The sequence below is a fragment of the Ictidomys tridecemlineatus genome, chromosome 7 (genome assembly GCF_052094955.1).
Source record: "Ictidomys tridecemlineatus isolate mIctTri1 chromosome 7, mIctTri1.hap1, whole genome shotgun sequence".
NCBI classification, from domain to species: Eukaryota; Metazoa; Chordata; class Mammalia; order Rodentia; family Sciuridae; genus Ictidomys; species Ictidomys tridecemlineatus.
Genome location: NC_135483.1, coordinates 12345120 through 12365766, shown reverse-complemented (window position 1 = coordinate 12365766; position 20647 = coordinate 12345120).

The window sequence follows — 20647 nt, the reverse complement described above, 5'->3', positions numbered from 1 at the left end:
AACATGGTAGTAGCAGATTTAACTTTTAATTATTTGTTGTTCTTACTCAATTTTTAGCAAACCATCAAACTGTCTTCTATTTTACACTTTTACTTGCTGTGCAAAGTGAGTCAGTTTCTCTGCATTCTCATTAGTATTACCTTACCACTTTTAAAAAATTGTAATTATTCTGATACATGGGTGATATTTGTTTATAGTTTGAATTTACATCTGCCTAATGGTAAATGATGTTTGAGCATCTTTTCATGTCTTACATGGCACCTATAAATTTTCTTTAGTTAAATGCCTGTTCATGTCTTTTATCATTGCTTAAGAAATGGAATTTTTGTTGTATTATTCTGGATACTATCTCTTTGTTAGATAGGTTACTGGCAAATATTTTTACCAACTCTTGATCTTTCATTTTCATATAAATAAGTTTTTTACATGGTTCAAAATTTAATTTACTAGTTTTATTTTTGGATAATATTTTGGATCACATTTTAGAAATACTGCTAAAATATTTTGAAGATTTTCTTTTAAGTGTAGTCTAGAAGTTTTATGGTTTCACGTTTGCTACTTAAGTCTATTATTTATTGGAGAAAAATGTTATGTTATATAAAGTATGAGACATGGCAGGTTTTGCTTTAAAAATCTCTATTTATTTATTTAAGCTATGTGTCTATATCCTTCTGCCAATGCCATATATCTTAATTTTTACAGCTATGTAAGAATCTTTGTAATAAGAAAGATTGATTTCTTCCACTTTATTTTTCCTCAAAATTATTCAGAAATTTTATTTTCTTTGCTTTCTCAAATACAATTCAGAATAATCCTGTCCATATTTACAAAAATCTTGCTAAGAAATGAGCTAACTGTACATATACATGAAGAGATTTGGCATTTTTGCTGTTTTTCAGCCCATAAATATGGTGAGTTCATTTATTTTGATCTTTTGATTTTTTTTGTCAGCATTTCATAGTTTTCCTCAGATAAACCCCAAATATATATTGCTCTATTTATAATTTTTACATTATTTTCAGCAGTTATAACCAATATAATGAATATTATGTATTTAATGTTGGTATCTGTATGTTCACTCTTACTAAATAGAAATACAATTAAATTTTATATGCTTATCTTAAATCCCATGACCTTTCTGACATCATTTATTAGTTATAGAAATCTTTTTGAAGAGTTCTTGTGATTTTCTTCTTGATAATTGTGCCATTTGTAGTGGGAACAGTTTAACCTCTTTTTTTAAAAAAAAAAAATTAAACCTGGTATTTTGTTTTCTTGCTTGATTGCAATGCCTAGAATTTCTGGTACTATGCCTAATAAAAGTGATAAAAATGCATATTTTTACCCTATTCTCAGTTATAGAAGAAAAACATTCAATTTATTTTTATTAAATATCCAGAACGGGAATGTCTATCAAGACAGAAAGTCAATTAGTTGTTGCCAGGGTCATGGAAGGAGAGAGGGATGGGAAATATCTGTTAATGGGGCAATCAAATTGAGTTTTTTATTTAACTTTTTATGAGAGTTTTTAGTACAAATGGGTGTTGAACTATGAACTATGTCAAGTGCCTTTTCTGTACAGATTGATAGGTTCGTATAATTTTTTTCTTTGTTTTTTCCTACCATTTACTAGTTTGGAGTTCAAAGCAATACTAGCTTTATAACATTAATTTGGAAGTGTTTCCTTATTTTCTAATTTTACCAGGAGATTATAGAATTGCTGTTAATTTTGCATGAAACTTGTGGAAAATTCTCTGGTGAAGTCACACATGACAATGCACCTTTTTGGAATTTCTTTAATTAGAGATCCATTTCTTGTCTCTCTATCTCTCTCTGCTTCCTGGCCACCATTATGTGAGCAGCTTTCCTCCTGCCTACAATCTCACCATAGTGTTCTATCTTACCTCCAGCCCAAAGGGGTGGGATGAGCCAGCCATAGACTGAACCTCTGAAACTGTAAACCAAAATAAGCTTTTCTCCTCTAAAATAACAAAAACAACAAATTCATTTCCTTTAATATTTACAGGGTTATTCAAATAATCTGTTTCATATGATTGAAATTATGGTAATTTTTAGAAAATGGTCCATTTTATGTTAGTTGTCAAATTTATATATGGGTGACATTTTCATATTTTCCTTTTAATGTGTTGAATGAGATAACATGGCAGGGGTCAGATTAATTCATTTCATGAGTCAGATAAGGGAGTCTCAAGTGTGTTTTCAGGAGCAGTTTCACTTCTCAGAAAACATTTTACCAATTTGCTTGAGGAAGCTATGGTGGGACTATGGAGAATGAGGTGGGAGGGTGAGTGGTAGTTATGATAGTAATGATATATTTTTCTACCCATGTTCTTGGAACCTAACAAAGGATGTCACTTCTTGGAGTCTCTTCACTGTACTTAATCCTCTTGATTTAACCTGCTTTGCATAGTATCCTTGAGCCTGAGGTCTTTCTGGCTCAGTTCACCTATAGCATGAACCCTCTATTAGGCCAAGGTATAAATTTTTCTTGGTGTTGAAAAAGGGCTGTAGGTATACTGGTAGAATAACTATCCCATGCACAGTCTCAATAAATTTCCATACTGGAGACGATTCTTTGAAAAAATAAATAAGATTGACAAACCCTTAGCCATTTTTAACAAAAAGAAGGAGGGAGAAAACTCAAATTACTAAAATTTATGATGAGAAGGAAATATCACAGCAGACAGCATTGAAATACAGAAGACAATTAGAAACTATTTTGAAAATTTATACTCTAGTAAAATAGAAAAACTTGAAGACACCAACACATTTTTAGAGGCATACGATCAACCCAAACTGAGACAAGATGACATACACAATTTAAACAGATCAATTTCAAGCAAAGAAACTGAAGATGCCATCAAAAGCCTACCAACCAAGAAAAGCCCTGGAGCAGACGGATTCACAGCTGAGTTCTACAAGACCTACAAAGAAGGTCAATACTCCTCAGTTTGTTCCATAAAATAGAAAAGGAAAGAACCCTTCCAAACTTGTTCTAGTAAGCTAGTATCATCCTGATACCAAAAGCAGACAGAGAAACATCAAGGAAAAAAAATTCAGACCAATATCCCTGATGAACATTAATGCAAAAATTCTCAATAAAATTCTGGCAAATCAATACAAACACATATTTAAAAAAATAGTGCACCATGATCAAGTGGGGTTCATTTCATGGAGGCAAGATTGGTTCAACATCCCAAAATCAACAAAAATAATTCATGACATCAATAGACTTATAGATAAGAATCATATGATTTTAATTGATGCAGAGAAAGCATTTGACAAAATACAGCACCCTTTCATGTTCAAAACACTAGAAAAACTGAGGATATTAGGAACATACCTCAACACTGTAAAAGGTATCTATGCTAAACCCAAAGCAAATATTATTCTAAATGGAGAGAATTTGGAAGCATTTCCTCTAAAACCTGGAACAAGACAGGGATGCCCTCTTTTGCCACTTCTATTCAACATAATCCTTGAAACTCCAGCCAGAGCAATTAGATAAAAGAAATTAAAAGGATAGAAATAGGAAAAGAAAAACTCAAACTATCATTATTTGCTGATGACATGATTCTGTACTTAGAGGATACAAAAAACTCCACCAGAAAACTTCTATAATTAATTAGTAAATTCAGCAAAGTAGCAGGATATAAAATCAATATCCATAAATCAAATGCATTTCTATACATCAGTAATGAATCCTCTGAAATAGAAATTAGGAGAACTACCCCATTCACAATAGCCTCAAAAAAAATACTTAAGGATCAACTTAACAAAAGAAGTGAAAAAATCTGCAATGAAAGCTACAGAACACTAAAGAAAGAAATTGAAGAATACCTTAGAAGATGAAAAGATCTCCCATGCTCTTGGATAAGCAAAATTAATATTGTCAAAATGGCCATACTACCCAAAGCACTATACAGATTCAATGTGATTCCAATTAAAATCCTAACATCATTCCTTATAGAAATAGGAAAAGCAATCATGAAATTCATTTGGAAAAATAAGAGACCCAGAATAGCCAAAGCAATCCCTAGCAAGAAGAGTGAAGCAGGAGGCATCACAATGCCAGACCTTAAACTCTACTACAACGCTATAGTAACAAAAACGACATGGTATTGGAACCAAAATAGACATGTAGACCAATGGTATAGAATGGAATGCACAGAGACAAACCCATATAAATACAGTTATCTCACACTAGACAAAGGCACCAGAAGCAACCTAGATGTCCTTCAATAGATGAGTAGATAAAGAAACTACATACACAATGAAATACTACTCAGCATTAAAAGAGAATAAAATTATGGCATTTTCAGGTAGATGGATGGAGCTGGAGAATATCATGCAAAGTAGAGTAAGCCAATCCCCAATAACCAAAGGCTGAATGTTGAGTGGATGCTGATCCATAATGGGGGAGACATGGGAAAAAATGGAAAATTCTCTATTTACAATAATATTGGCTTTGAGTTTAGCCTACATTTGGGCAAAAGGGAGGGAGGGTGTGAGGGTGCATGGGACAGGAAAGATGGTGGAATGAGATGGACATCATTACCCTAGGTACATGTGTGACTGCACATGTGGTGGGATGCTACATTGTGTACAACCAGAGAAATAAAAAGTTGTGCTGCAATTGTGTATAATGAATCAAAATGCATTCTGCTGCCATATATACCAAGTTAAAATTTAAAAATTAACAAAAACACACAAAAAAACAGATTCTCATATTGGAAAGCTCATTATTCACTCTCATATTTGATGGCACATTGTACTACTAGTTTTTGAAACACTCTGGGTCTGTGACATAAAACATCTTGCTCTTCAGTGGTTTTCCTCTGTATAGGTACCTGGTGTTCTATTTCTCTGCTTTATTATTTACTCCATTCACTTACAATCTTTCCCAAACTCATGGTCAGTTCTTTTTGTTTTATTTTGGTTTTGTTTTTTGCTGTTCTCTTCTCTTGCATTTTCTTTGTTTTTGGAGTTCATAGCTTTGTTTAGAAAAAGAGTACAGATAAAGACATGCATATATTCAGCCATGGGTCATTACACATCTTTCAAAATTGTTAAAAGAGCACCATTTGTTTGCTATTCTTTGATATTCTAAGATTAGCAATGCTGGCATTAGATTAGAAAGAAGGAACAAAGTAGGCGTGGTCTTCAGAGGACCTGTGCATCACTATATTAAGAAATGCCTCAGTCTCGTCTGACTACCCCCAGATTTCTGGATTAGAAAATCCTCTATTGTGATTTCCTCCTTTAATTGACCTAGACACTAAAAAAAACACAGGTTTTAATCAAAACAGTGTGACTAATTCCACCTTCTAGATTTTTATGACACAAACCAGAAGTCATGTCAAACCATCCCCCAGACCCCCTGTCCGTCAACACTGAGACAGGCTGAGTTTTCCTCTGTTCTGAGTCAGTCTACTTCTTACTTTCCCCATAGCCAAGAGTGAGGTCCAAGTCACCTTCATCTTTTCCTTAAACTTCTGACAAAGCTGTCTAACTGAAATGGCTTTCCCTCGTTCCATGTCTCTGGTCTTTAGAGCCATCTTCTTTATATCGTAGATGGATTCGTGTCATGGTCTTGGAGAAATCATTTTGAGTTGCCCATTTTTCTTACTGAAAAGACCCAAACCCTTCCCATGGTCTGTGGGGTCCTGTGTGGTCGGACTCAATTGTTAATTCTCAATTCCATCTGTCCCTCCACTGTGCTGATCTTTTGAGTTCCTGCTGTTGCAAGCTCTTCCCGTCTCTACCTTCAGGGACTTATTTTGCCTGGAATTACTGCATCCTCAACAACTCAATTCCTCACATGCTTAGCATTCAAGTCACTACTTAGTAGAGTGACTGGTCAGCTCCAGGAGAAATCCTGAGACATTTGCAGAAATTGTTCAACTCCCATCTCTCTCTTTTGCAAGCTGTGTGACTGTTTCTGAATCTCTTATGAGCCCCTGGGCAGGGGGCGGGTACCAATTTGCTCATCATAGGTGGATTTATTCAAATAATGGTTGTAAAATATTCATCACAGTGCCTTGCAAACAGTTTGTGTTCAATAAATATTAGCTCATTTCTTCTCCCTTCTCTCTCTCTCTTTTTTTTTCCTCCTGGAAAACCATCAATAATGATTTGGTGAAGGAAGGAAAGTTTGGAGAAAATTTAATGCACAGTAACAGACCTCACATTAATACAAATAGGCTGATAAACATTTCTTCTCTCACAGTTTAATTATACACTTTAAAAATAATTTCAATAAATGCAACGAGCTCTGAAACAAACGAAAAAAAAGAATCATTTCTGAAATTCTTACAAATATTTTCCCCTTTTCTAAAATAAAAAAAAAAATTCCTAATCTAGTGTGCACCATTTGCGAAGCAACAAGCCCTGGAGATATTAGAAGGTCCGTTATCCATAAAGGTGAGATAGTCAACATAGAAGGGAAATAGAAAATGTTTAATAATAATGGCAATGCTAAGTGTTGGGTTTTACACATATCTATAGCACATTTTTTCAAAGCATTTTATAGATCAAGGAAAATAAAATAAGGCTCTCAGATATGGTAGATTCGAAAATTATATCTTGGAGAAATCAAGTCTAAATATGGATGCTTGAGGACTGGGGCCCATTCTTTCAGAAGGCTTTTGTTTGACAGACTTGCCCTGAGCCTGACCCAAGGAGAATTTCAGATAGCATTCCCCTTAGCAACCCCAAAGCCAGAGGCAACCCATTGCATACCACTCTCACAGGAGGTATCACCTTCATGATTCTTGGCCAAAAAAGAATTCTTGTCAAGACATCTTTCACTTCCTCCAATAGCATGATATTGTATGCACAATTGCAAATATTCTCAAACACTTTGGTCTTTTCCTCTACCTTTCATTCAAGGATGACATGGTGCATCTGATACTTCAAACAATGTGTTGTCAATCAATAGTCTAAAATTTGGACTTGCATCAATTACTTTAGATTTGATTTACTCACTTTTAAGATATGCAACAATATTTACTTAATCATCCAACCAAAGTTAAAAAATTAGACCATGAGTTTTATTTATAGGTCTATTCCATAGTACCTATGATATGCAATAGGCATGTTATCCCTTCTCAGAATATCAATTTGTGGTTCGTTGCAAACTGTAGAATGACTAGGGTCTATCAATCATATTGAATTTATTTGGATAGAAACCATGTATACACTCTAATCTTTGTGCATGAGAAATTCTGCTTTTGATTTTCTATTTTAAAAAATTATACTATTTTAGTAGTACTTAATCACTTTATATTTTCTTTTCTCTAACTTTAAATTTAAGATATCCAATTCCAAAGAAAGAATGGAATCTCCCTCCCCCCAAGATTAAAAATTTGTTCTATTAATGTCTTGGGTAATTCCCCATCATTGGACTTTAAGTATGCAGAAAATATAACCTAATTTTTAGTGTGTTCTAAAAATCAGTTGAAGCTGGGTGTGGAAGTACCTACCTGTAGTCCCAGCAGCTCAGGAGGCTGGAACAGCAGGATCACAAGTTCAAAGCCAGCCTTAGCAACAGCAAGGTGCTAAGCAACTTATGAGATATTAGAAGGTCTAATATCTGTCTCTAAAAATAAATGTGGCCCAGTACCCCTGAGTTCAACCCCCCAACAATGCCAAAGTGGTGGAGGATGAAAGATACTGTGTCCTGAGGAGCCCTTGGGAGGGCCTCATGGCTCAGCTTCCCTGGGCAGATAAGATCTTGGAGATGATTCAGGGCAGTTTGCTTGTTAGCGTCCATGTCTCTCTTAGTCTAGGAATCTTTACCTGTTTCCTTCTCCCTTATTATTTTCCCCTCTGTAGAGTGGGAAAATACTAGTCACACAACATTTATTGTCTATAATGAAAACACAAATTAAAACAAAAAACTCTGAGAGGCAGCATAGATGGTAAGGATCTCGATCCTTCATACTTATTTCTCATGCTCTGTTTTTGAACAGACACGAAGACGCAGTTCAGCAGAAAGGAGAGGCTGGGGAAAACCCTGCTCTGAGGTTGGGGCAGCGGCAGCAGAAAGCCGTGGGCTAAACCAAGCTGAAATGAAAAACTGGGAGTGACAGAAAATACTTGACGCATCGAGAAAGTCACCCACCGAGTTAACAGGTGTTATATTCAATTAAACAGCGTGATTATATTTCATGATATTTTACAGAGAATCTGGTCCCAACAGGAGTAGATATCATCAAGGTGCTGGTCTGCAGTCATTAGATGTATCCTTTCTGAGAACCAGAATCTTGCTGGAGTCCCCAGAGAGCCTAACTGACTCAGATCCCAAAAGTCTTCAGTTAGCCAAAGTGACTTCTTAACTCAGGTCTTCAGAAAGAAATAAAAATAAAGAATTTGTGGATAATGGCAACTCACATCATTTATCAACACATACTAGTGGCAAACACTGTCCTAGGCAAGTTCTACACCGATCCTTACCACAGTCCTACAGATCTAGAGGTGGATGTGATTCCCTCTGTTTCGTAGTTGAAGAAATGGAAACCTAGAAAATGTTAGCCACTTGTCTTACTGAAGCTAAATGCAAATTTCCAAAGTTATGTCTGCATGTATACATTCCACATTCACACACATATTAAGGCTCAGGTGTCTTTATAGGAGATGGCTTGTGATTGATTTACACTTGGGATATCAAGGAAATGCAATTTAGCTTCAGGTTCACTATAATTTATTGTACATCGATATTCTAAAGTCGGTTCTGGGCTTTGCACAGGGAAAAACATATATGGATTACAAAAGATTTCAACTTTGAGGTTAAAGATGGATGTGAATATGCTTTTTTTTTTTTTTTTTTTTTTACTTAGAGGGTTAAACCCAGGCTGCTTAACCACTGAGCCACATCCTCAACCCTTCTATTAAGTACTTTTGAGATAAGTTTTTTTAGGGCTCACTAGGTTGCTGAGGCTGGCCTTGAACTTGCGATCCTCCTGCCTCAACCTCTTGAATTTGCTGGGATTACAGGTGTGTGCCACCATAACAAACTTGTATGATTTCATCTGAGTGCAAAAAACTTCATGAGAGATGTCTGGGTCTGGTCTTGGACGGTCTGTGACCTTCTTCATCATTCCTGGGACATGTGCCTTGGTCATTTCTGTGTGGCAGGCTTCCAGTCTCACAGGTTGTTAATGAATTGAGTACTTCTAACTCTACTGGAGGCCTGGAATTCACAGAAGTGAACACTCATTAAATCCAGGGGACCAGAGCTGATGGACATTTCCTTCTGTCTCAGGGATTTTTATGACTCTGTGTATAATTTACTCAATTTATTCCAGTCTTTAAAGTTGTCTACACCATCAATTTTTCTGTCATAGTGTCTCCCATTTGTTTTCTTATACTATTTCACAAATCCATAAAAATGCTAGTGGTAAGGACTTCCTTTCTCTCTGTCCAGGATCAAACCTGCTACCAATACCCACTGCCCCCTCCACATCAGGGTAGTGGCAAGTATTTCCATGATATCCTTTGCTTTGCTCAGATAGACAACTTTTATCGGAAATAGGTTTCCTCAATTCTCTTAGAAGCCCCAAGTCTGCTATCAAATATCTCCCATGGTAGTAATTCAAGTTAAGAATTATCTTCTGCAGGCTTCCTGAGATCTTGCTAATTTACTGTTTCAGGCCCATCTATCTCTGAAATAGAAGAGCAGGATTATGCAGTTAAATACGCTTTTTCTTGCTTTCTTACAAGTTACTAAATGTGAACCATTTGATCAATTGGAAAACAAAGAAAAGAAAGGCAAGTGTGTTTTTTATATTTTCTAAGTAAATAAAATTTGGAAGAAGAGATTATTCATTGCAGTTGTCTCTTTAAAAAGGGATTTTTCTTGAAGAGTTCCTTGGAGTGTACATGTATGTATTTTATCTCTCATTTGAAATCTGGGATCTGACTTGGTAACAATTCGCTGGGCATACTGGGGAGGGCATTTGAACTCTCTTGGTCTGAGTAAACCCATGTTTTACAATGGGGGTCATGAGAACCGCTCTCTTAAGTTTTATCTCAGCTTTAACATTTGGTGATTCTATTGTTTGAAATTAAGGATCATTTCTGAAAATTTTTTCTCAAAGTTCCAACCTGCCCTGAACCAGTCCTCAGTCAGTAGAGACTAGATACAGATAAATAAAGATCTGTAGGCTTACAAAATCTCAGAGTTCAAAAGGACTGTCAAGGTCACAGAGCCCAACCCCCTGTGGAAATACCTGAATACCTTCTACAACATCTCCACCAAGTGGCCAACCCTCTGCAGGTGAGCGCCTGTCAGGCCTCACTACCTCCAGAGTGAGCCAGTTCTTTTCTGTGGCTATTGTGATTTTTTTTTTCCTAGTTGTTCCAAATGCTCTGCCTCACATTTTTCTCTCCTGTGCCTAAATTTCACTAGTTAAGACGTAGAATTCTTTATTTACCTAACAATCCTATAGGTACTTGAAAAGGATGCTGCAAATATCTTCATCTCCAGGACAAACAACCCCATTCTCGAAGCATTCCTGTTGTAAAATGTCCACAGCGTGTTCCAATTCCAACCACTTTTGTCTTGATTTGGCCCAGACTATCAGTGTTCATTCTAATGGACTACAGGACCCATCAAGTGTCATCTGTCATTTTTGGTGATAGAATTTTTGAAGTTGACTTTCAGAAAGAACAAAAGAGAAGCTGACAGGAGATTGTTACTGTAATCTCTGAACAACAACAACAAAAATAGAGGGACCTTGGCAAAGATGGAGGCAGAATTCTAATGTTGATTGGATATTTTGGTTTTTGGCTTCAAAGCATTATTGCAAGTAAGGTCGTCACCGAGTTCTTCCCAGTTCATGGTTTAAGTTACTTGTACAAAACTGGTATCTGAAAGGCCAAGGATTCCAAACAATTTTTCAGGTTCAAAAATCCCACAACATCCCTGGTATGAAAGGAAAATTTTAGATACATTATATGATAAAAACTAATTTTGCAAATAAGTGAATGGAGTGAGGGAAATGGCCCCTAATTGGTTTTCAAGAACTGCTTTTGAAACTCTGTACAGAACAGCTCCCCAGATAGGGGCCACCCTATGGAAAGGCCAGAGAATGGCAAAAAGGATTTCATGCCCTTTTATGGAAGTGAAAATGAGTTCTGTATGTTGGTGTGTGGTCATTTTTCTCCATCCTTCCCACGAGGAACCTTAGAGAAGGGATTTTCGGGTCAGTGGGTAATATCAATGAGCTCTGTGGAGGTTATCCACAGGAGTAGTCCATAGCCATCCAGGTCCTGGACAGTCACTCATATCGCTACATTTGGCTAAGTCTCAATTAATTTTTTTTGTTGGAGAACATTACACTTAAATGAGCTTTATTTAGAACATCAATTTCTCACCACACACAGCAAAGCCCCCATGCTCCAAGCCTGTCTACTATTGGTCTATGACAGGTCTATTGTTTTAAAAGCACTAGGCTTACCAGGAGGAAGAGTTCTGCTCAATATGGCCAATGACGTGGTCAAACTTCACCACAAGAGCTCTTAAAGTTCTCCAAGGAAGGAAAGTTGGAGTGTTTAACTCTGCCCTGCTGTCTTCACTGTCTTCAGAGCAGGGTTTGATGACCTCCCAAGGTCATAGTAGGAAGGTGGCTGGACTGGCAAAAGCTTTGTGGACTTTGAGATGCTGCTTAAAGGAACAGGCCGATGCAGATGGGATGTTCTAAGCATCCCATCTGGCCTCACCACAGCCCACAATGCACTGCAGTCTGTGTTCTTGTCTAGACTTTAATCCTCAGATGCCTCCAAGGCATTGACAAGTGTCATAAATTTGTGAGCCAGGATAGGTGTAAGACAAAAGAAAAAGTTACTTGGATTGTTAGCCATTGGTCCTGCTTAGTTACACTTTATGTATGTAAGAGCCCCACCCCCCAAATATTATCCAATAAACAAAAATGGGGCCCTTAGGTCTCCCATTAGTGAACCATTTCAAGGCAATCTTCCCTTCTCAATGTCCCCCATCACTAAACACACATCCTTCTGCATCTCTGCCAGACAGATCCATGTGATTGTGCTCAACAATAGGGAAACAGAAGGGGTGGGGTTGGAGAAGGCAGGTCTGGATTCAGAGCCACTTCTAAACCATATGACATTATCTATTTCTGTGTTTGGACTTCATAATAACTGCTACCTTGAAGAGTTGCTGAGGCTTACACATAACGTGCATCATATACTGTACATCACACAATACATGCCACATTTCACCCACATTGAATAAGCCATCAATAAACAAAAGATAACTCTGACCACAATTGCTTCCATTAATAGCATATCTACTTCTGTGGCAAGGGAAGATAATGTGATCAAGACTTTGAGTGTGGAACATTCCATAGTTTCTGGATGAGACAATGCATGTTTCATTCACCATTGATCTGAACCATCAAAACATTCAAGGGTACAAGCTGCAATGTCTGCATCATGCCTTGACATAATCCCTTCACCACACACACACACACACACACACACGCACACACACACATACAATCTGAAATACCATCATTTTTGGCTGTCCTCATGACCTCGAGACTGGAAATCACTCCTGTAGACCTCTCTAAGGCCCCTCTAAAACGTCACATAGACCTAGTATTCTTAGCATCTACCCTTGCTTCAGTAAGAGTTTGTGTGATGCTCAAATGAACCAAGTTGCTAAAAGTGGAGGTAGGGGAGGAGAAAAGGGCTGAGTCCTGTAAGGTGTTAATGACAAGGAGGAGATGTGGTTACTGGATATCAGGGGCAGTTTTGAACGGCACAAGGGGGCGTGCAGGTGATCCTTCCTGTGGAAACAGGGTGGCTCTTTGTGGTGAGTCACCTGTCTGGGGTTCCCCCAAGTCATAAACACCAGTCGAACCTGGGAGCCTTTGAATAGCAAGGCTTTATGGGAGTGTGGACCCAGAGTCCTGACCCCTGCATGCCGGTCTTACTGCTGCCACTTGCTCTTTTGCTGTGAGGTTCTGGTCACCAGATAGTCCCTCTTGGAGTCTGTCCTCCTAGGTCCATGTGGGTGTGTGTGAGGGTGGGCTTATTTACATTGACAGCTCTGCACTGACAGAGAGGAACAGAAAGTGAGACTGGGAGAGGGGATGAGATGGGGTAGCCAGGCCAGTGTCAGGGAACCCTGACCCAGCTCCTTCCTTCTGTGCCAGCTACTAAACTTGGACCAAAGAACAGGCACTGAACAAAAATTCTCCCTGTCCTAGAGACACCTGTAGTTTAGACAGAGGCAATTCAGAAAATAGCCCACAGCACCCTCTGAAAATATGGTAAATTCCAAAACAAAGAGAAGCCAAAATCCTGAGCACTGTAAATTTGACCCATGACAAAGGGGAACGTAGAGACTGCTGGAAGATTCTGAGGGTCACCTCTCTGCTCTTTTAGGCAGAGAGAGAGAGAGAGAGAGAGAGAGGGAGAGAGAGAGAGAGAGAGAGAGGGAGAGAGAGAGAGAGAGAGAGAGAGAGAGAGAGAGAGAGAGAGAGAGAGAGAGAGAGAGAAGAGAGAGAGAGAGAGATACAGACACACACAGAGAGACAGAGAGATGGAAGGAGGAAAGACCAGGGACAAGATATAGTCTCCAAGGGCATGCTTACAAGATCATGCTCCCAACTATGTCAACTCAACTATGTCCCACCTCCTACAGTTTCCTGAACCTCCCAGGAGTCCTTTCAGCTATGCATCCCTTAATGGATTAATCCACTGATGAGGTCAAAAGCCCCCATGATCTAGTTGTATTCCTAAAGCCCTCTCTGAACATTGCTGCACTGAGGATCAAGTCTTTAACACATGAGCCTTTGGGAAAGCCTTTGGAGATCCAAACCATAATATAAAGAAATCCATTTAAGTAAGGGGATCAAGACGTATTCTTAAACAACAACAACAACAACAACACAGTGGCAACTTAATAAGATCCTCAAATTTCTAAAGTTTCCAAATCCGTGAGTTTTATTTCTTGCCTTTGTCTTTACAATGATTAAAGAAGACAATGATAATGGTGATGATGACAGTGATAGCAACTAGTCTTCTGATGAGGATAGTCATCCTATTCACTAAGATTTATTAACCTGTAACTATGTGCAGGGAACTTGGCATGCAGGGATAGTTCTCTTGTGCCAGTTTTACAGCTAAGAGAATTGAGACACTGGCTTGCCTAAGATCAGACAATTTTACAAAAGGAGGAACCTTGTGAAACCCAGAATCTGAGCTCTTAACTGTTCAGCCTGCCCTCTGATTGCTTCATGACCTTACATCGTTTGGTATTGTGTGCTTTTTTGCAAGAGAAGTAGAAAATGGGTTGCTGGCAGGGATGCACTGTTCTCCAACAGAAATGCCTTCCTGGAGAAGTTAGGGGTGCCAGGTATGAAGAGGATGGCAAAACAAATGAAATTTCTGGTGTCAGTCAGGAAACTAAGGCATCCTTGAGAGCAGAGTGGTGACTAAGTGACCCAGGCAAGTGGAATGAATCTGGCTGCTATAGAACAGCACAAAAGACAGCTATTAATAAAAAGAAGTGATCTGGATGGCTCATCCCCATCCACTGGCCCACCCAACTCCCAGAAAGGCAAAGAGAGAAAAGAAAATTCTGGAATGACTTCTGTTGGTGATCTTAAATCTTCAGGGTTGACAGCTCCCCTTTCCCTTAAGAGGCATTTCCCAGCCTTACCCACTCTCTGTAGAATTCAGAGAGTGATTTTTAAAAAATAAACTGCCATTTTCAGAAGCTGCAAATATTGATATTTACAAAGCATCTTTCTCCTCTTGCTCAGGTGCCTATGAGTTTGCACTGTGGAACTACTGGGGAAGGAAGACTCCCTTTTGTCCAGATCAAGCAAAGAAGGAGAGAGCCTTTGAACTTTCTTCTCTGTGCCTGGTCCTGTTCCACATGTTCTCTCTGAAAACTGGGTGGGGAACAGCTTGCAAATTACTGACATGGCGTCCATTTCTTGACACCTCTGAAGACTCACTTAATGAGGTTCCCACCCAAAATTGAGGTTGATCTATAACTTGAAGATGTTAGAAACAGAGAGTTTGGGGCACTTTGGGCTTTGGGGTTTTCTTAGCTAAAGTGCTATATATAGTTGCTGCTTTCAAGTCCTGTCTACCCTGAAACACAGCTTCCTGCTTTCTTTGAAAAAGTGCTTGCGTGTGTGAGCAGGGGCCAGCCATCAGAAAGGCCTGCCTGGAGATCAGCAGAGTTTTCATTGAGAAAGCCACCAGCATGATTGAGCTACTGTTGGAGGCAATGGAATCTTTTCCCTTTATTCCACCTTCCTTGTTTAGCCCACTCCCCCTTCCCACTCCCACAATCCTTTCTTTCTTTCTCTGAATTACTATTATAATAAGGTTGTAGAATGCCACCCCTTAGTGTGAATATAGAATCAGCACCTGACCTTCCCTTAGCTCCTATTGAGGTCCAATGTTGAACAGTTACATTTTCCTGGGTTTTGAATGAAGATGTGCAGAGAGAGAACACTGGGCTTGATGAGAGAGGAAAGAGACCTCATATTCCAACACGACACTGGAGCTTTGTGATCTTGGCCAGCTGACTTTTGTTTCCCTCCATCTGTACCTGGGCCATGGGAACTTTGAAAAGAATATGCAAGAGTGTTAACAGCAGGTCACTGGTTGGTTATTGAGCATCAACAAAATTTATTCTACCTGCAATGAATGCTGAGTAGGTATTTATTCCTGCAAACACCAAGCACCAAAGTCACAACTTTTCCATGCACTTTTTCAGAATGCGTAATTTGCATGGGTGACAAATAAGTTCTTAAAATACCTGAAATTTTTTTTTAACTGGAGTACCTTTCTTTTACATAAGGTATTGGTGATGTTAACTTTGATGACTCAAAGTTAAGGTGTGGTTGTCAGACTTTTCCATTGCAAAGTCACTGTTTTTCCATTTGCAATTATTAAATAATGTATAGAGAAAACATGACCCAAAATTGGGTGAACTGACACCCCGTAACTCCTAATGAGATGACCTGACATCATTTCAATGGTTTTTTCTGCCCAATGTGCGTAAAGAGAATCTTATCACTAGAAAATATTAGACAAAACTCAAAAGGAGGAGGTATCTACAAAATTAGTGAGTGGTTACCTTGGGAAGTGTCAGGATTATGAAATCAGAAGGGCTGAGGAATCATCTCCAAGTAAGACTAGGACACAGCATTAAACTGCAGCTTGTGACCTAAGTTAGATCCAGGAGCAGGAAATGTCGCTTATGATCCACTGGTTAATTAAATATGTTAGTGCCAATGTTAAAATGAAAATCAACATCTTCCCATTGTTATGGGAACATTCTTCCTCTTAGGAAATAACCTAGAAAGTATTTAGGGATAAAGAAGCAAGATGTCTGCAGTGTATTGTCACCAGTTACAGGAAAAAAAAAAGAAAAAAGAAAAAGACAAAAGAAGAGTATATGTAAGGGAAAGAGAGATAATGGTAAAGTAAATATGGAAAAATGCTAACAACTGAATGAAGGGTAAATAAGAGTTTTCTTTGTGTGTGATTCTTCCAAGCTTTGTATAAGTTAAAATTATTAAAAAAAATGGAACAATCAAATGGAAACTAATACTTTAGGAGGAGAAGGAACCAAACTGCAAAGTCAGATCGCTATGTTTCTCAAGAGTTCAAAGAAATCCTGCATGGTTTCCATGAATTGCCTTGGCTAATACACTTACTGTATCACTGAGTTAATCCTCACATGAACACCGTAATTACAGCTTCTAACACCGCTGGTGATAGAAGGAATTCCAGAGAAGATTCAAGTACTATTTGAACTCTTTCCTATAATGTTTTGAACAAAATTGCCAAAAGACCCATTGATTAGTATATAGCTAATCAGGATTTATTGGGCCTTATGCTTCAGTGTCAGGCTAGGCTCTGAAACACAGTATCCAATAGTGTCGTGTCTCTTCACTCAGAGTTTACAGTTCAGATTGGGAGACAGGCCATAGGTAGCAACTGTCCAGAGAGGTGGATAATGCAGCAGAGAGACATAGGATGCTATTAAGAAAGAAGAAATGGGGAAAGTAACAAGTCGTCCTAAAGAGATTCCACTGCTATCTGAAGAGAACTATAGCAGAAGGAAAAGGGCCTTTTAGATGGAGAGAAACACTGTGGTCCATGCAACCACAGTATATTTACAGAAGGTAAATCACTTTGTGTCGACTGAATCTACAATGCAGTGGGATGAAAGAAGAAAACAATGGAAAGAGCTTTTATCAAAAGGTTCCCCTAGACTAGTCCAGGCTAGAAAGTCTGGACTGCTTTCAGTATTCCCTTTATGATCCAGTACCAGGAATCTGAGTCTCCCAAGTCTTGTGGTTGATGGTCCCTTGTCACCATCTTCTTTTAATACCGAAATGAAGAGGTTCAAGTTGTCACCTTTACACGGTGCTAAGCCCAGCTGTCATAATCACCCTATTCCCTCTGCTTGGAATTCTGGTGAGGATGGGCACAAATACTCCCACTACTCCTTTGTCCCAAGTTTCTCTTCTGAATTCTTACTCTCAAAAGTTGTGGTTCTTCTTTTCCTAACTTGGGTCAACCCCCCAAAAGAACCTAGTATTCTTTCCTTGTTTTGAGTCAAGCTTCAGAGAGAGAGAAGGGGAAGTCTTGACTTTTCTGTTTTTGTTATTGTTTTGGAAACATTCTGCAGAGCGCCACTGGAAATGATAAATAAAGTATTGGTTTCCCCACATTCTTCAGATTCACCTTGAAAGGGACTTTCACACTGGCTAGAGTCTCACACATGGAAACTTGCCCAGGCCCCCATCTCTTCAGAGCTTCCCCTTATTGGTCCATATTTTGAATCACTCCCTACCTCTATTTTGGGCCTCACCTGAAAATAGAAAAACTAAACAAAAATTAATATTTTTGCTTTTTAATGTACAGAGCAGTTTCCTTTTCACCTAAACTGATAGTTCTGCCAACTTTTTAATATATAAGAAGGTATTATGGTTTTCTTCTGAATAAAAGGCCATGTATTTGGGATTCTTTTGACAGTCAAGGAACTGGTGGAAACTTTGAAAACTACAAACATCCCTTTTATATGATTCAGCCTGGTTCCACTTGTATTTGCCAGGAAAGAAGAAAATAGAAACTTATCTTCTCTCCCATGAATATTATTTTACCCCATGGAAGGCAAATATGGTTATGATTAATTGTTTATTATAAATAGAAATTATGCTCCTTCCTTCTTGCTGCATTTTTCCTCTTGGAATGAAGAAATTTTGTGAGAGAAAGTATTAGGGAATTGAAATCAAATAATTTGAATTGCTACCCTGACCTGCTCTGACAAGTTGTCTGGCTTTGTGCCCAGTTTTTCACCTGTGAAGTAAGAGCAGAAACCTCCACTTTACTTGGTCATTACAAGTATGGGAGATAATGAATTTTAAAATATTTGCTTAATGAAGTATTTGCATCTGATAAATTTTACTTAAAAATAAGTCCAATTGGTTCCGAGAGACATGATAAATAAAGCTACTTGCATTAAGTGCTAATGATGTATCAGTCACCATGTCAGGTATGTATTATGTAATTTTCTGTGTCATAATATAGGACTAGATTGGTCATTATAGAAGGGCTTTTAAAGGAGAAGCTTGGGTAAATGACCTGAGCTGCCTCGTTCTTCAAGCTAGAGCTCTGGGGCTCCTCCTAGATGGCTTTGTTTCCTCCACCTCAAAGAATGGAGTCACCAGCAAATGTATCCAAATCCATTCACTGCTTTGAGCTTCTGTAGTCTTTCTCCAAAGTCGAAGTTGCCGTTGCCCTCCCTTGGATTTCTACAACAAAACTCCTAGCCAGGCTCCCTGCTTGCCTTTTCCGACCCTCTCTACTACCTAGTTTTTCATCTTGGAGACAGAGCTACATTTTTAGATATTAATCTGACTTGTCACAATTATTCCCAGTATCTTCCATTAGCTTCACAGCACACGTATAATAAAGCAATGTGCTGATTTTCTTCTGCATGCAGAATGTAAGGTCAAAGCCCTGAACTGGGCAGTAAAAAACTCTACTGCATCCTCCTTACTTGCTGCATCTGTTCCTCTCCCCTGTTACATTGCCTTGCCCGTGCAGAAGTTCAATTCCTGCTTTAAACCTCTCCACTTCCCTCCCACATCATGGCCTTTGCAGTAGCTGTCACTTTTGGCTAGGATGACCTTTCCCCAGTTTTTTTCATGACTGACTCTTAATGTCATTTGGGCTCTAACTCAAATGTTACCTAACCATCATCACTCTGCCCCTCTGTCACTTACTATTATGTGTAATGAGCTGATTCATCTCTTTACTCATTTTTAACAGTGCCATGCAGAATCTAGAATGCAGGGTTTCTGAGAGCAATGACATTGCCTTGCTCACAATTGTGACATTTCACACTCACAACTGTGCTCAGCAATCATAGGAGCTCAGGAGGTATCTGTTGGTGATTTTGACTGAAAAGCATTCTAAGCAAAAATTAAACAATATTATAATAGAAATAAATTGAAACTTTCCTGAATATTTTAGCTAACATACAGGTTTTGTGAAGACGAGAGCTACTTGAATAAGCACATGAAAGATACCTCTCATGCACAAATTGATTTTCTCTAGCCACTACTCTGAATGTCTAAAGTAAAACATGAAATCTCCAAGCTTGGGGATACATACTCTAAAGGCTGTCATTTCCTTGTTGAGTTTGAAAAACCTTCTGAGAATTGATGGGCCAATAACTCAGAACTGCCTGAACAGCTCAAATGCAGGTCAAGACAACCTCCTTTATCCCTGGACAGAAGAGCAAGCCACACTGTCCCTCCAAGGACCGCCACATCTTCATTATTGTTGAGAATACACTGGATCTTAGGACAGGGTCAGCACACCATGGTCCAAAGTTCAAATCCAATCCAATCCAATCTTTAATGCTTCTTAAAAATACTTGGGAAAATAAAAGAAGAATATTTCATGACATAAAAAAATTTTAATGGAATTCAGATGATGGTCATTATAAAGTTTTATTGTAGTACAGCCACACCTGTTTGTTTATACTTCATGGAGACTGCTTTCTCTACAGTGTAGAGTTGAATAGTTACAATAGAGACCATACGACCCAGAGAACTTATATAATCATTGTTTGGCCTTTTTCAGAAAAAAAAAAATCAGACTGTTGTTTTGCAGAATGCAGAAAGAAGAAACGTCCTCACCTTTGAGCCTGGGCTTACAGGCTCTGTTGTTATTTTAAAGATTATTATGCCATCTGCAAAAGTCTCATCTTATTGTAATTTTTTGACTTAGAGTTCTCAAGTCTTTATGCAGGTCTGTTTAACTCTAAAGAGCATTCATGCGTATATGGAAGGGTAAATTCATAATCATAAAGTATAATTCATGAATTTATGTGTGTACCTGTTTGATGTGCATGTTTGCATGCTACAGTTAGAACTCTATGTGCAGATCTGTACTGACAAATGAAGCGAAATGTAAGATGCTACCATTTTACATGTGCATGAGTTATTGTGTTCATTCATGATCAAGCTTGGATAAAAGGAAAGATTATACTGTCAAAACCATTTTGTTTTTTAATAGATAACCAGATGCTTATGTATTTAATGTGATGCCT